Raw genomic sequence first — 17,572 nt, 5'->3', positions numbered from 1 at the left:
GCAGGAATGGTCCTCCTGGGGAGGGAGGAGGGTCCCCTTCTCCAGGCCCCACCTTCTTCCTCTGCCCTCACATGGTCCAGCCGGATCTTGCCAAGGTGAGTCTCAGCCAAGTCCCAAAGTTCCCAGGAGGAAAGAGAGGTCAGGGAAGGCCAGATGTCCACTTCCTCCTGAGGAAGGAGCCTGTTCGCACCTCCCCGGAGGAAGGAGGGCCAGCAGCGGGCGGCCTTGCCACACTCTGCCCTGTGGCCTGAGAACTCGGAGGCCCAGGCTGGGACATCTGGGTGCGCTCTCCCAGACCTGGTGCTTCCGGGCCTCCCAGCACCTCCCTGCATGGAGGCAGAGTGGGGGTCCAGCTTGAGCAGGATCCCACCCCCCTCCCCACATTACAAGTCCTGAGGCCACAGACTGGCCTGGAGCAAACCAGGCCCAAGTCCCTGCATCTGAGATAAAAATGCGATAGAGCGGCATCTCCCAGGCGCTGGATGGGCGTTGGGGGCGGACAACAGAACAGGCTCGTGGGCTGCAATTAAAATTCCCCCCCGGGTGATTCCCAGGCCTCCGCAGCCGGTTTCCATGGCAGGAGGCGGCCCTGGGAGACGGGCGCTGGCAGCCTGGGCTCCCTCCGCTACGGCTGCCCACAGAGCCTCAGTCCTGGACCAGGTCACACAGAGCAGGCCCAGGGTCCAGCTCCGAACCTGGCAAGGGACAGGGAGATGCCTGAGACTGTCCCTGCCCCAAGCCCTGTGGGCAGGTGCCCAAACTGGCAGGGATGGAGTGGGAGGGACAGTGTCTGGACCCAGGGAGCAACTCCATGGCATGCCCTGGGACTCTAAAAGGCCACCAGACGCCGGCCCAGACTCTGGGACATGGGCGGCCCGAAACAGCCACAAACTCCAGCCTGGCCTCTGAACTGTGACAGAAAAATACTTCAAGCCCTGGGAAAGCGTGATTCTTGTCTGATACCCCACCCCCACCCACCCCGCCCTCCTCCTGCTCCCTCACCTCTCACCTGCAGCCTCCTGCGGCCCCAGGCCACACTTTGCATGACCCTGGCTGGTGCTGAGAAGGCTGGACACCCCTCTGGCGCATCCCTTGCAAGCAAGGGGATGAGAGGAGGGCAGGAGCCGGCAGAGCTGGCCCACAGGCAGGCACCAGAGGCCGGAAGGTCAGGAGAGAGATTCAGGGCTGCCCGGGGCCCTCTGAGGAATCCCAGAGAGCTGGGCAGGCCGGCTGGACCCGGACTGCAGCGCACAGAGGTGCGGCGCCCAACCACGGTCTGCCACCAGGACCTGCCTCCTGGGAGGGGCCTGGAGTCCGAGTAGCCTGAGGGCAGGCCAGCCTCTGGGAGTTCCATGGCACCTCAGCTGAGGAGAGAGAAGGGCCAAGCAGGGGCCCAGTGTCCATGTCCCTTCTCTCACCAGGTCCTACCTGGTCTGCCCAGCCTCTCGACTGTGAGGTGCCAGCTCAGGAGCACCTCCACAGGCAGCCCCAGACCCCGACATTAGGACCCAGGGGCCAGTGTGGAGGGGGACAGGTGTCTCTGGGCTCCGCCTGCCCAGCCCCAGGGCTGAACTGGGGCTCTTTCCCCTCTTCCCTCTGAGGAAGGAGAGGGAATGCGGGTCACTGCCAAGTGTGACAAGCTCTTGGTCAGGGGCCCATGGTCACCTCCCACCAAACAGCCCAGCCTGGTCAACACCACACCTGCCGCCTCTGGGAACTCAGCCCAGGGACAATGGGGCCATTCACTCAGCAGTCTGGCCTTTACACAGTGACCCTCTGGGGCTGTCTCTGTGGCTAGGCAGCGTGTGCTCGCCTGTCCACTCATGAGAGAGAAACTGGCGCTGACGGAAGAGACCAGCAGAGGCAACCGGGGATTGGTTTATAAGAACACTGACATCTTTGCTGAGTACTTACCGTGTGCCGGGCACCGTCCTGGGCTCGTGCGTTGTCCTCGCCAAGGCCTGTGACAGGCCAGTTTCTACAGAGCTCCCATTTTAAAGATGAGGAACCGAGGTAGGCAGTGGAAGTCAGTCACGGGAGCTTCCTCCCGGGGTGTTGCCTGGGCGGGTCTCTGAGGCGGGGGGAGCTCTTCCTACGTGTGTGGTGATCACATGGAGTGTCCATAGGCAGATGGTCACCGTGTGCCCACTGAAGAGCTGTACATTTTGCTCTCAATTATGTTTCAGTAAAAATATAAATGATGCATCAGCCACAGAATGGCATGCTACCCAGCCTTATTTTAAAAATGAGGACAATCTTGGTGTCCTAATACAAGTCTCCAAGATCTGTTAAATGAAAAAGAGCAATGTGTAAAGCTTGGTTCTGCAGATAGTATGCAAACACATATTTTAAAATACTATCTCTACATGTCTGCCTGTGTGTCTAGATCATCTCCAGAGAGGAGCAGGAAATCAGGGTGCCTCTAGGGAAAGGAGCCACATGGCCAGAGATACAGCCTTCCCTTAACCCACGGGAGCATATTCCTTATTCAAAAATTAAGTGAAATTAAAACCAACGACACAAATGCCTGGGTGCTGATTCCCAGCCATCATGCCAACTGCCTGGCGCATTTCATTCCACAGCAACGGGCTCTCTCGGCTCTTCCAACCTGTCTCCCTGCCCCAAACCCAGCCCGGCTGCATCTGCTGTGGCTGCCAGCTGGGCAGAGTGGATGGCTGGGCTCCACGTGGCCCGAGGGCAGGGGCTGGGCCCAGGTTGGAGGTGCAGAGAAGCCGCAGACCTCAGAGCCCAGCACGCCAGGGGGCACCCGAATGGAGCCGGTCCTGGAGGACGGCGGACAACTCACTCTGGTCCTCGAGCTCTGTGAGGTCCCCCCAGGCCCCCACCCTGCCCAGTGGCCCCTACCCTGACCTGTCTGCCCCCTATACTCCTCCAAGGTGTCTGCAGATAAACCCAGCTTAAGTCTAGGCCCGAAGAAGATCCCAGGGTCCTAGAGGCTTATAGAGGGCCACCTGCTCTTCAGGCAGAAAAGCCAAGGAGAGGGGAGGAGGCACTCAGAGGAGACCACATGAGCCTGGGGAGCACCAGCCGAGCCTGCAGGGCTTACAGTCCTGGGTTCAAATCTCAGGCCACCATGTCCTGGCCTTCGGGCTTCAGGCAGGCAGCGCATCTCCTTCCACCATCTTCTCATCTATGGAAAGAAAACAGTGACCCCCACCCCCCGCCAGCTGTCAGAATGACCGTAAGGACCCTAAACCCTGAACCCACAGCAGTGTAGGCCCGTCTTAAAAAGAAACCACAGGAGAAGGAGCATCAGCCAGAGCTTTATTTATTAAAATATAGAGATTCTTCAGTGACGAGGACAATGTGCCAGGCCAGCCCTGTGGAGCCTGAGCTGAGCAGAGCTGTTTAACAGCTCCCCAAGTGCCACACAGCCTCCTGGGAGGGATGGCAGAGGGGCAGGCCCTGCCCTGGCCGGGGGGCCAGGTCCCTCCTGGGTTCTCCAGCATCAGGGTCGCCAGGGAGGAGGCGTGGAGGGCCCCAGGAGGCCAAATGGCTCAGAAATCCAGTTTCAGGCCTCAGGGCTGAGAGGCAGAACAGCTCATGGGTTGGGAGCCCGTCCCAGGTGTCCACGAGTTACCGCAAGGAAGACGGCCGAGACGGGGCGGGCACTGGAGGCTGAGGGACAGGCGTCGGCTCTGCAGCGGCAGCTCTTCCCATCACCTGCCTTATCACACTGGACCCCGCGACTTCCCACTCCTGCAGCCAGGACCTGCCACAGCACATTGCAGCCCAAGGCTGGAGGACGTGGGCCTCCCTGACCTGGACACCAGGTGGCTTTGGACATGTCACTGAAGCCCCAAGCTCCATCTTCCTATCTGTGGAGCTGTGGGGCTGGCCAGGCCGGGGCTCTTCAGGGCTGGTCAGTACCTCTGAAGGCGTGCGGAAGTTCCGGCCACCCTTGCTCACGAAGGCAGAGTTGCTGGCCCTGCAGGCCTCCCTCAGCCAACACCAAGGACCAGATCCATGCAGAAGCCTGAGGTGGGCAGGTGAGGAGCCATGACAGCACAGCGCATCCTGTCGTCTCAATGCCAGTGTGCCAAGAGGGACACGGGGTGCACACAGGCTGGAAAGTAAGGTACCAGGCCCAACAGGGACAGGGCTGCAACTGAGGCTAACTAAATACCAGGACCCCTGGAAAGGAGGGTCCCCACACATCCCAGGCCTGTGGCCCAGGCCCTGCCACCACAGAAGAGGCAGGGAGGTGGGTGATGAATAGCACCCCAAAAGCTCTGAGGGGCCGTCAGCAAGGGCTGGGCAGGGTCCAGGGCAGGCTGGTGCAGGTACCTCCCCACTTCCCTGGCTCACCTGGCCAGGTCAGCTGCCTCCGGGTAGCTGAGAACCTTCCCATCACACAGCATCTTTCCTTGAACACACAAACTGAGGGTAGGCCCTTCTCTGGGGCAATACAGTCTCCCCAGGCCTTACACCCTCCCGTCTCCCATCCATGCCCACCCACCCCTGTCCAAATCTGCACCAGAAATGCTGTCACCAAAAGGTCCCTGTTAGGATTCATCCTCTCATCAAGCGTGATTAGGCGCCTCACCTCTACGAAGCTCGCCCTGGGCCTAAGCACCCCCAGAGCCTGAGAGTAGAGCGGGGACTATGACCCCAAGCAGGGGAGACCCAGGCTTAGTGCCACCAGCTCATCTGGACACTACAGAAAGTCTTTGCTGGGCTGAGTTCTAGCTGCCCCTCTCCAGACTGGGTCCACTCCCCCTGGCAGACTCTCCTAAGCAGGCCTAGAGACGCCTGTCCTGGAGGGTCTCTCTAAGGGAGAGAGGCAAGCTCTCAAGCAACCAGCGGGGGCTGGCCCACCTGTGGGAACCACAGAGACACACCCGGGTACCAGGTGCCCAGCCCCCGCCCTCCTGCTCAGGCCATAGAAATGGGGAATGGCCAAGCAGGGGCTGCTGGCCAGAGTGTGGGGGTGGAGAGAGGGATAAGGGCCCCAGGCCTGGGGCAGAGAGAGAGAAAGTTGGGTCCCTGGGGCACTGAAAAAGAGACCCTAGGGCACTTTTGCAGTGCAGACACCTGCTCGACCACAGGAGTCGGGGACCTAAGTCAGCCACCCGGAAACAGGGAAACGGCAGCCTCGTGCCCCACCCTCCTCTACCCAGTTTCATGAGCGAAGCAGGGCTGGCACCACCTCTAACAAGACCAGCCTTCGGACGGGGCCTGGGACCGTGGCGCCACGGGCCTGCTGAAGAAGCCGCTTTGTCCTGAGACCCTCTCTTCCCGGGCCAGGCTCCTCCTCACCAGGTCTGGTTCCCACAGTCCTGGCTGGAGGCCCGGATTTAGGGAAGATCCCCTAACAAGATAGAAACAGCTGGCTCTTCTCACCTACTTTCTGAGCCTCCATCTTAAATGGGGACAGCAGTCACACATACATACCTCACTGGGTTGTTGAGAGGAGTAACGGAAGTAAGTGTTCTCAATAAAGCATCTAACAGGGTGACAAGCACAGTAGATCCTCAATAAACCTCAGCTCTCGGGAGCAATGCTAGTATCATGGCTCCGAGGCGACTTCAAAAGGGCCCCTCTGCCAGCTGCCTCTGCCTCCTGGCCAATGTTGGATGCCCTCTCACCCACTGATACATCTGCTCAGACTTGCAAAACACACACACACACACACACACACACACAACGACAACAAATCTGGGCTCATGGAAGAGGATGCCAGCTTTTGCTTGGCGATGCCTTTGGAGCCCGAAGTGCAGAGTAGAGGGGGCAGAGAGGGAGAGGGCCAGCCCCCAGGAGAGCTGCAGGCAGCAGATGAGCATTAGAAGCGGCCTATCAGCACCAAGCAGAGGGCCGTCAGGTGGGCACACAAGAGGACTGGAAAGGAATTAAGAGTGCCCATCAGAGCCAGGCAGGACACAAAGTCACCCAGGGCACCATGGGCAAAGGCCCTTGTTTCAGAGTTGTCTTATGGGGAGGGAGAAAAAATAAATGAACACCTAGGCAAACACCTGGGCAAACACCTGGGCAAACACCTGGGCAAACACCTGGGCAAACACCTGGGCAAACACCTGGGCATGCAGAGCAGGCTGTCGGTCCCGACCCTCTGGTGGAACCAGGACCCTCAGAGCCAGCGCCAGCCTTGCCACTCCCTCTGCCATCCTCTGGCCCCTTTGCTCCTGGCCTGGCCTGCAGTGGGCAGGGGTGGGCTCTAAGGGTCTTCTCCGTAGGCAGGGAGGGTTGTCTCCTGGCCCTCATCTGCTCCCCTCCCCATACCATGGGACAGCACGGTGACTTCAAGGGCTCTTAGTGAGCCCAGGATCCCCTAGGAAGCCAAACCCAGCCCGAGCCCCATTCGACACGCTCAGTAGCCCCGGGGTCTCAGCACACCATCTGTGAGGCCCGCCGCGCCCCAGCAGCCTGTTGAAACTGCCTGAGCACTCTGGCTTTTCATGGGGGCCTGGCCCCTGTCCTGACTCTCAGATGACCTGAGCTGCCACAGCCCCTTGGTCAAGCTGCCCACTGCCCTCCCAGGGGCACCCGGGCCAGGCTCCCGTCTGGCCAGCTCTGCCCCCCGCCATCTGCCAGGGGGAAGCTACTCAGCTCCGACGCCTCATTCCCCCGGCAGCGCTGCCATGCCTGGGTGCCCCGGCCCTGGGAACGCGGCCACCCGGTGCCATTCTGAGCCTCTCCCACTCGACCAGGAGCTCCTTGGGACCCCGGCCTCAGTTCATTCATCTCTGAGAGCCCAGAGCCTAATTCAAGGCCAGGTTCACAGCTAGCAGCCACTAAAACAGCCACCAACTGAACCATGAAAGTGATCAGACAAAGCAAGGCCAACGCGACCTGCCGATGGGCTGCTCCAACTGACCCAGAGAAAGGTACCCAGAACCTGAGCTCTGGCCACCACCAGCCCCCCTCCCACCCGTGATAGGATGAGAGAACCCCACCCAGCCTGGGCCCAGCTGCCAGGGCCCTTCACCCCTACCTTTCAGGCAGAAGGAAGAGATCTGGAGCCAACGCCAGACCCAGCTCCACCCCCGGGCACCGTGGGCCTCTCACCCAGCTCACCCACGGGTCCCCCTTGCACCCAGGCCAAACCCCAGCCCACCTCAGCGGAGGCTGGCTGCCCTGTGCAGGCCCCTAAGCACTGAGACAGGATCCCAAGGAGGCAGCAGGGTCCTCGACAGGGCCCCGGGGGACCTGGTGGTATGGGTGGCTGGAAAGCCCATGTGAAAGCCAGTTGCCTACCATCCCTCAGGTTCCCAAATGGCGGCCCCAAGAAGAGCCCCCGCTTGTACCGGGAGTCCCTGGGGTGACAGTTTAGGAAGGGTCCTGTGTCCAGGCACAAAGCAAGCTGGCGTTTCCAGATGGACCATTCATTCATTCAACACGCAGGTGGGATTCAGCCGGGGGTCACAGTCCTCCACTATGGAGGTCACGGTCAGGGTCAGGCATGTAGGTCGTGGGCTATGTGGCAGGCCCCTGGTGCGGGGAGGCAGAAGCTGGGTGTGGCTTGGGGCACTCTTAGGCGAGGAGGGCGCAGAAGCTCCAGGCTGCCTTGGCCAGAGGCTGCGGTGGCATGGGCCGTGCATTCTAGAAACTGATCTCAAGTGAGAAGCAGATCATGCAGGAGTGAGGCAAAGTTCTCTTTGCTGAACGCCTGAGATGCGTGAGTACATCCTTACATTCACAGGGACTCCTGGAAGGTGGGCTCCTCCATTCTCGGGTGGGGGGTCACAAGCTGCATTTATCCTATTAAAGTTCATAAAGCACCTCCGTGTCTGTCCCCGCATTTGCCCTCACTGGTTCCCTATGAGGAAGGGGCTCGTCTCCCTTGTAGGAGGCTTAATAACCTGACAGACAAAAGTGGCTTTTCTCAGGACAAACGGTCTGATTTCACATCCACCGTCCAGTGAAGGTCAAGACCCAGGTCCTGGAAGACGGGCCGTTGTGCACGGACAACACAGAAGGCAGAGGGACCGCCAGAGTCATCAGAGGAAAGGGATCCTGCCTCCTAAAAACCAACTTTAGACGCCCAGGAAGGACCCCGGCAGACATTTCCTTAAAGAAGCCTTTGAACCAGGGTGGGGGACTGTAGATGCTGACGAATCCACAAGGGGCTATGGCAGGTGCTGTTTGTCTCCAAAGAATGGAAGAGCCGTCCCCGCCTGCTCTTGGAGGGCAGAGGGTATCAGTGGTCCTGAGAGCACCTCGCAGGGGCAGGGCACAGGCCACCTCCTCTGATAGCTGCCGGGGTCAGGCACCTCAGAGATCCAGCACTGAACTAAGCCTGAAGAGCCGCAGGGCGCCTCCCTGGAGGGGTGGCCGGTGAGCGCCGAAGGAGGGGGGGCATGGGAGAGCCTGACTTCTCAGCACCGCGGCCCAAGGGCCAGGCAAGACGTGACAGGGAGAAATCCAGGCCACAGTGACGGTGATGAGCTCCTCCGGGAGAGGAGGCGGACGACCCCTAAGGCACAGGGGACGGCTCTAGAGAGAGTGATGGATAATAGTGGGCTGACGCGGTGGGTGCCCGCAGGGAGGCCAGGCAGCTGTGTGGGGAACAGGACAGCAGTGAGTGAGAACAGAGGCCCCTGGACGGCCACCCAAGGCCGGCGGGCTGGACCCAGGCAGCTCCTCCCCTGCTCCCCGCCTCCACGCTCCAGGATCGCTTGGTCTGACCTCCACCGGCCTCCTGGCCCACTGAGCCTACAGAGCGCTGCCAGGAGCCTCCGTCCGGCTGCCAAAAGCCCTCCCTGCTCTTGTTCCAGAGGAGACTCCTACAGGGTCTCCCGGACCTTGAGAGGTGGGGAAGGAAACTAGGGATGCCTAAAGGAGAGAGGAGAGCGGCCCACGAGGGGACATGGCAGCAGACCCCACCCAAACCTGAGAGGGAAAAATCCAGATTAACACAGAAACTAAACTAGCTCGGTGTCTGGCATCGGGTATCCACAGAACAGTATTCCCAGGAACAAAGGGTTCTGTGGTCAAATAAGTTTAGGAAAAGCAGAACTGAGCAGGACTTCTCAGAGCCTTTAATGAGCTAATATGCATGATGAAGCTTCAAGAGAGAGGGATAGCAGGCAGCACTTCCCAATCTTATTTGACCAAGGAACACTTTTATCACAACGGATTTCTCAGGACCTCAATTTTACAGAACATGCTTTGTATAACGCAGATTAACCCAAAATAATCTAGTTTCCAAGTGTAGCATTAACCTCATATGGAATTCAATGATCAAGTGGGACAGAAGAAAGGGGCTTCCCTCTGAAAGTCAGGCAAAAGGCTGAAGGTCTAGTTCTTCCTCTCTTTCAGGAGTCAACTGGCCTCCTCATCTGGACAACAGAGCCTCCACTGCCCACCCTGCCATCTCCCAGGGCTCTGCAAGGATCAAAGGAAACATAGGGGTCTCCTTTAAAACCCATAGTTACACAAAGGCAAGAGTCTCAGGAGCGGCCTCTCCTGGGAACTGTCCCATTCCATGTCACACGCCCCTCCAGCGCCTCGAAGAGCCCATCTGTGGTTTCAAGCAAGACAAAGATGAGGCAATGGAAGAAGAGCAGAGACGAGGAGAGCTGGGCCTGGAGTAGAGGGACAAGGGGCCAAGCTGGCCATGGCCAGGGACCCTGGGCCTGGTCCCACCTGCCCCTCGTCCCACATGCCCCTCGTCCCACCTGCCCCTGACCCCCAGTGCAGCCTTGGTCAGCCCCCCCTTCCTCTGCACACGAGAGCCTTGCGGAAATGACCTCTGAGGGGCCCTGTCAGCCCCAAAGTCGGAACTGAAGGTCCCAACTCTGCTCTGGGTAGCGCATGTCCCCAAAGTGTCAATACCTCCAGGTGTTGAAGGGGAAGGACAAAACTGAGCCCCTGGAGAGCCCTGGAGGTCAGCTGCAGAAGCCAAGTCTGTCCAAAAGTATGAACCTGGCCTTGAAGCTGGAGGCGAGCCAAAATTCAGAAACCAGATCAGTTCACAAGGTCAAGACGCCCCCAGCCCCACCCAGAGTCCCTGCGCCTGTGCTGAGGATGGAGATCGGCAAAGGCCAAGGGATGTGGGACACAGGTCACCCTCGTTTGCTGCAGGACCTTCGAAGGGAGCAGGGCTGGAAAGTGCAGGATGCCCAAAGCCCACTGTGATAGATGAGGGAGCAAACAGCATCCTCTTGAGAGTCCTGTGAGTGGAGGACGCCTCACGGCCCTGCACATAATGCCACCTTCTCTGGCCTCTCCACATGGCTTCTCTTGATTTTCACAGTGAAGTTCATTTTTCATTTGCTGCAAAGTCTACAATCGACTGCTCGGGAGGCTGACAGCCCTGAGAAGACGCCTCGTCCTTTCTGCACAGCGCCAGGGCCGTCTGGACGTGAACTTGAGCCCTGCGCAGTGTGGGCACGTGTGTCTGCACAGCCATGCTCAGCAGAGAGGCTGTCTCGCAACCCGAGGCTCCTGCCAGGAGGGTGAGCGTGTACCAGGGAGGCCAGGAGACAGTCTGGGAGCGTCTGGCACTTGGTGATTTGTCTGGGGACAGGGGGTGCTGACAGTACCTATTACTCTGGAAGTGTGCAGAGTCTGTGACAATCACATACGTAACAGGGTCTCCAGGCGTGCGGGAGAGTCCTGTCTGCACGGGTTTGTGTGAACAAGAGAACAGAGTCAGTTTGTGACCCAGGAAGCACATCTGTCACCACAGGCCTCGGAACACATGAGGGCTGTCGGATCTGAGGTGCGTGATTCACAAGAACATGTGTGAATCCAGGAGCCCATGAAAGGGGTGTGTGAGCACGAGTGTGGGCACACGTGCACGTTCGAGCGTGGTGGTGGCCTAGGGTTCCAGCCGCATCTCTGGACCAACCCTCCAGGACCTGGGCCCTATCCCTCGGGTCCCCTCGGGCATCTCGGATGCTATGTGCGCAGGAGGGTGGGCCAATCCACAGAGCTCTGCTGTCTGATCGCTGGTGTGTGGTACGGGGAGGGGGGACATGCAACCCCACAGGGAGGGGCCTTCCCCCCACACCAGCCACCACAGCAGCAGCTGCCACAGCCTTCCCAGGGGAGGGCAGGGGGCAGGAAAAAGCTCTTCCACTAGAAGAGGGGTCATCCAGTGCCCACAAGGTGCTCAGGACTCACATACTAAGAAACCCTCATCTACTCAGGGTGAAAGCTGGGAATGGGGGTGGAATTTCAGAGCCACTGTCCTGGCCTGGGGCTGGGACATTTAACTCCTAACATCCTCGTAAGGCAGCTGGCCCAGGTCCGGGCCAGTTCTCTGGCTCCAGGGGAGAGCCAACCAGAAAAGCCAGTGGACCACAGCCAATGCCCGGCTGTGGACCATGGGGACCACGGGGCTCGGGGACTGGAGGAGGTTCCAAACCGAAAAGGAAGGAAAGACTGAACTAGAGGGTCCTAAGCTCCTCTCCAACCAGCCCTAGTTCAAGGTCAGGATGAAGGGATGGTGTCCCCACAAAGCCCCTCTCCCTCTTTTCTCTTCTTCTTTTTTAAAATCAGAAAAAGGTTTAATTGACTCTCCTTGGGGAGACACAGTTCCATCTAATTCAGCTCTTAATTAACCCAGCACACCCCAAAGAGGCTGCAGAACTACTCGTAAATTAAATATGAAAAGCATTATTTATCTAGGAACAGCCTTCTAACGGCTCTGATTCTGACATTTATAGTTACTAATGAAGATGGATTTAGAGAGAGAGAGAAGTTGGAGAGGAAAGAGCGGCTGGCCTGGGAAAGAATAGAGCCCTCGAGCATGGGGGCGCTTCCAGGGCTCGGGGAGGGCGGTCAGCTCAGTCCAGGGGACTGTGTCCCTCAGGTTTGGCCTCCCACATCATAAAGGATCAGCCCCCCGGTCCCTGGCCCATTTCTCCCACTCCCCTGTCCTCGTCCCGACCTTCACCCTCCTGGCTCATCCTGACCAGGGCTTGGCCACTCTCCTCTTGTTCCTACCTTGTCACCATCATTTCACTTCTGGGTGGCCAGGAAGGAAAGATGGGTACTGAGACCAAGAAAAATAGGCCAGAGCCCATTGTGATTATTCTCAGTCTTATGTCTTCAGTTCCCCCAAAGGGAGGCCACTCTGAGTCCACTTTCTTCTCTGAGTGACTTCCACACACAGTCACCATGGTCCCAGTTCAGTCCTGAAGAAAGAATTCGACTTGGCATTTTTGCAAACCTCCACAAGGAGGACCCCACTTTGGCTCTGCTCCCAGGTCTGTCCCCCCTGAAGCCCCCTCCACGGAGGACTCTAGCTCCATCCTTCCCTTCATACCCTTTGGCCTCGAGAGAAAGGGGTGACCATTCCTGATTCCTGGGTTCTGCCAGGCGACAGGCCTCCCCTAGCTGATGATTTACAGGGCAACTGCTGAGGCCCCAGCCCTGTGCCAGGGGTGACACTGGTCACAAGGAGGGACATCAGACATAGCCTCTGTCCTCCTAGGTCAAGGCAGATGTATGAGAAAGGAAAGGCATGTCCAGGTGGCCCACGGTCCCCAACATGGGTATTCTCTTTCCCAACAAAGAACCCAGAAACCCCACTTTGTTCAACCACAGGTGTGTTGGGGGGAGATGGACGTTTCCGAGCCATTCAGGCCCTGGACCGAGAACCAGGTCCATGTCTGAAGCACCGGTCTCCCAGCCTGTGTGAGGTGCGCTGGCGGCCCCCCTGCCCCCAGAGGGCAGGCGCTCCGGGGTCTGATAGCTGGGCAAAAACAGACTGGAGTCCCACAAGCCCTTATCAAGCACTGCTAACAACTAACCCAGCAAGAGGGCACCATGGTGTTGCTCTAGACAGACGCCACCCACCCCGGGACAGCCATTCCGGGGTACAGCCTCAAACTGGGGCTTCTCATGAGCTCTCAGGGAGAAGCCAACTGCAGGGAAGACCGAGATTGATTAGGGTTCCTCGGCTCCTTTCCTCATCCTCTTTACCATTAATCTTCTCTGTCATTGTACTGTGACCCTTTCTATGAATTAAAGGATTTCTCAACACAACCTCTCTTATCTTAATCCACCATTTTGACCCCCTGAAGACTTCTGCCCCATCGAAGAAATAATCCTCCAGCGCTTTGTCTCACTCCATAACTAAACCTGGTGGCATGTGACTGGCCACACACGCTTAATAACTGTTCCTTTAAGTATTGTAGAAGGTCGCTTTCCTTCTAGAAGGCTTCTGATGTGTACTTTTCCCACCTATAATGAATCCCAACTTATCAGGTTTTAAAAATTGGACTTTGACCTCTTTTCAGGAAGATGTTCCTGTTTAGGTCCTTTGTGACCTCAGCAGCGAAACTTGGCCCATGGCAAGTGGGAACCGTAGTCCGCTGGTTGCCTCCAGACACACTCCATCTTGCTCGACAGGAACTGTTTAAATGCCCCTCGGGAGAGCGCCCCACTTTGGGGGGCGGAACTGACTCATGCTGTTGGAATGAAATGATATTCCCAACACAGTCTGAGCCCCCTGGGACACTGGGCTCACACGTCCCCTTCTTGTGCGGGGACATGTGCTTACACACACCTACTGACTTGTCCTTGGTTTGTAGGAAGGGTTTTAGAGACTTTCAGATGTTCCCAATCACCACCCTCTGAAGGGTCAGGATGCCCCCAGAGAATGTCCAGAAACTTCCAAAAAGAGATGAGCACAGGCGACCTAAGAACTGCTCAGGGGACAACTACCTTGCTCTTTGGGTGTATTATGCACACTACAATTCCCACAGAAGGGACCCTTCAGCCCTGACCCTCTTAGATGCCACCAATTACAGTTTCTGACTGAGGAAGCCAAACCAACCAGTTTACATTTAATGGCCCAAGCCGCAGTCACAGCCCTTTATTCGCATGATCCCATGGCCCGGATGTCCTCTCACCCAGCCAAGGGGACTTTGTGCAAACCCTTCTCATTGCACGCGTGTGAACACTGCGGGCGCACCTGGAGCTGTCTCTAAGTAGGCACAAGAAGGCCACCTGGGACTCTAAAGACCAGTTGTGCCTGGAGTTGATAAGCCAGGCTGTCCTCAAGGTCTTTTATAAGAGCCACCAAAAGCTTTGCTCCTGGCCTCTGCCTCCCAGTGGCAGTTGGCCTCCAGCAAGGTGCAGGCCTGGTCCCCGCGGGTGAAAACACTGCCACCCAGGGCGGGGGAGACGAACTCTCGTCCCAGCAGACTGCATTCTCTGAACAACCTCTTCGTGGGCAGCACGCTGGCAGTGGAGAAGGGTCACATATGTAGGTTCCTGTGTGGCAGGATGGCTTTGCCCTTGGCCAAAAGGGAGCAGTGGGGGAAAGAGAAGCAGCCCCAACCAGGTCCCCTCAGCTGGCCTCTGGTGTTCTCCAAGCCATCAGATAAATGACCTGACATTCTTCTGTTGTGGATGACACAAGTGACAGCTGCTTCTTTGCCAATTATAGTGGCAGCCTCGCTCATTCCTCCCGCCTTCTGGATAAAATGGCCCAAGACGCCATTCATAGAATGAATGCCTCTTCCTGACAGCATCCAATCCAGAGCAGAGCCACACATCTTGGAGTCCCCCAGATCACTTACATCAGCCCAAATCCTCTAAAAAGTCCTTCTTAACACAGTTCCCAGGACTCCCAGTTCCCATGAGGCACGAGTCTCTTTTGTTGCAATGAGTCGATAAACCAACTCTGTTAAGCCAGAGGTGTGTTTGCGGGTGCGTGGACACATCTAGAAGCAATCCACAAGAGGCAGAAGTTGGTAAGAGCATGAGACACGGCTCTGTTCAGGGGGAAAGCTTCGTGGCTGGCGAGGAATTGTTAGGTTAAGGGCTGAACATGAAAAAGACGTTTTGTAAGCATTTCTTGACTTTGACCATTCATGTTTGGGGCAGGAGGAGGTTGTTTTCTGTCTTGTTTTTTTTTTTTTTTGAAGGAGGAGACGAGGCTGAACTAAGTGAAGAGATGAGTCTTAATCAACAAGATAATCAGAGACCCAGAAATGATGAAGCAGGAGACTGTCTGTGCGGACATTCCTTGACTCACCGCAGAGCCCTGCAGAGCCCGGGGCGGGAGCCTCCATGTGCAGAGGGCAATGACTGGGATTCCAAGGAAGGGCCGGAGCAGACACAGCGACCGACCGTGTGCGCACCCTGGGAGCTCAGGGTGGTTTGCCTCCCAGGCGGGACTCCCCGCCGCCTCCTTGCTGGTTGGACCCGTCTCCTAAGAGCACCCATAGGCTGACATGTCCTGCAAATGACTGTGACACCCAGAAGGGGGACACCCTCACCCTACCCCTAGGATGACAGGGAGAGAGACTAAAGGGCTACACACTCAGAGCAGTGACAAAGTTTCCACCAGAAGCATGCAGGAGCACAGAGGGACCAACTTCAAAAAGAAAGGAGAACTAGTCTCATGGTAGAAAGAAAATGTTTAATACACTTGGTGTCAAGAGGTACAAATCAAGATCACCTCCACCAAAAGCTCCCGTCCTGGCACGAGGCACACACAACTCTTGTCAATCCCGAGGAGGCCCAGGGACGTCCCCTAGTTGGGCTCATTAACTGGCTGCCCCTATCCAGTGTTTCTTCTGAGTCTTGATCTTTACCCTGCCACACACCAAATCCCAGTACCACACCGGGGGTGTTTGCATTTCATTATAAAATGACCACAAAGCAGCTGTTGCTTTACAAATGTCTTATTTTACAAATGAGGAAACTGAGGACTGAGCTCCTGACAATTGCAGTGGCCCAGCCGGGTTCTCTAACTTCAAATCCATCGTTTACTTTCTGTTTTTCTGCCCCCACAGCATGGGCTCAGTGACAGCTTTTAGATGGCCTCCCTGGGATAAGCTTCCCTTCTCATTGACACAGCATCAGAGGAACATCCTGGGCAAAATCATCCGAAGCTGATGTCAGCAATCCACAGCGTGTCCAGGGCCTGTGCTATTAAAGACAAGTCCAAGGCTGCACACAGACCTAAGGTATCATGTACTCCAGGCCCAGGGGCCTTTCTTCTTGCCTATAACAAGCATTATGGACACATAATTATAGTCATCAAGAAACTAAACTATTGGGTGGGCTAGCACCCTTCCCCAGGAATTTTAGAAGTTCTGTTCATTCACGCCTTGAAGGCACTTGAAATCCTCACAAGTCATACACCACCCTCAATTTTTTTGTCTCTTTCAGATCAAGCAATTTCAGATCCCTGCTCCAGCCACTGACCACCTGGCTTTCAGAATGTATTTTCCAAAGTTGAATCAGACGACAGCAGGTACTAAGGTATCCCTTTTGGAATTCTCGGGTCTTCTATTTGGGGGTCATTTGAGAACATTTCCCAGCTTGTTCCTCGGGGAGTTTCCAACAGACCTCAGTTTGCACTTCTAGAGGGCAGGTTTTCTTTTTCTTTTCTTCCTTTTATTGATACATTATAATTACACCAAACGCTGGGGCTCTTTGTGATATATTCGTACATGCACATAACATTGTTCAATTTCATTGCCCAGAACCTCCCCTCTAATGGTAGTTTTAAAAGCTCAGACTCATATATTTTATTGCTATTCTTAATATTACACAAAGCTGGAGAGTCATAGGGTACTTTCCATTAAAGTCACCTTTCTAAATCACAATCCAGCTTTAGCGGTAGGATGGAGACAGCACTGACAGAATTGCAAGGTGTGCTGTCCGGGTCCAGTTGCCCTGTCCCATGCCCAGGCCTGGTCTGGACTCATACCCACCTAACAGGCTGTGACCCTCACTTTTTTCAGGAACAGAGGAGGAGGTAACCTGATGCAGTCACCAGAAGGTAGATTTCACCTCCAGATACACCCAGGGCCCGATCAGGGCCCCGCTCATTTCCAGAAGCCATTTCTCAGCATATCCTTTGTCCGGGCCTCAGTTTTCCCCATCTGTCTAATGGAATCTGCACCACCCCACCCCTACTGCTGCCTGTCACCCATGAAAAGTGCCTCCAGGCGCTCCCGCTCCTCAGGCAGCTGGGCTTCTCAAGAGGGCAGACCCGCCCTGGAGGATGAGGCTTCTCCCCACCAAGACCGAGCTCGCCTGCCTCTGCAGCCCAGTTAGTCCCCTGCCTTCCTGCAGTGGCTGGGCACTGACACCCCCGCCCCCCCCCCACCGCCCCGGAGGTGCACGAACCCCCGGCATCCCTCCCCCTCCTCCCCCTGCGCCCGCCCAGCAGGGCTAGCACTGGTCATGCCGCCTGATGGTTCTCTGCCTGCATATCTCTCAACCCCTCAGACGAGGCCCTCCTGGAGGACAGGAAAGGGTTCGCACAACACACTGCCAGCCCCAGTGCCGACTCCATACGTCTTTGTTAACACTGAACAAGGAAATGAATCGACAGGCTCCCAGCTTAATTGGAGAGATTCATACACAGGAAGGGACTTTTATGGATTACAGGACAGAAAAATGACAGACCAATTAGAAAAGAGTGTTTTAAAATTTCAAAGTCAGGCATCATAGACCAGAACAGGTTGTTTTTGCAAAGAATTGGAAGGGTTTGGGTCTATATAGGGAGAGTGTTTTAAAATGAACCTGGCAATGGCATTCAGGATAGATCTGAGAAGGACAATGGGAGGTGGACGGAAAGTTAGACAATATTCCTGTCTATGCTCATGACCCCACC

This window comes from Urocitellus parryii, chromosome 4 (assembly GCF_045843805.1).
Source record: "Urocitellus parryii isolate mUroPar1 chromosome 4, mUroPar1.hap1, whole genome shotgun sequence".
Classification (NCBI taxonomy): domain Eukaryota; kingdom Metazoa; phylum Chordata; class Mammalia; order Rodentia; family Sciuridae; genus Urocitellus; species Urocitellus parryii.
This window is presented reverse-complemented; position numbering follows the sequence as displayed.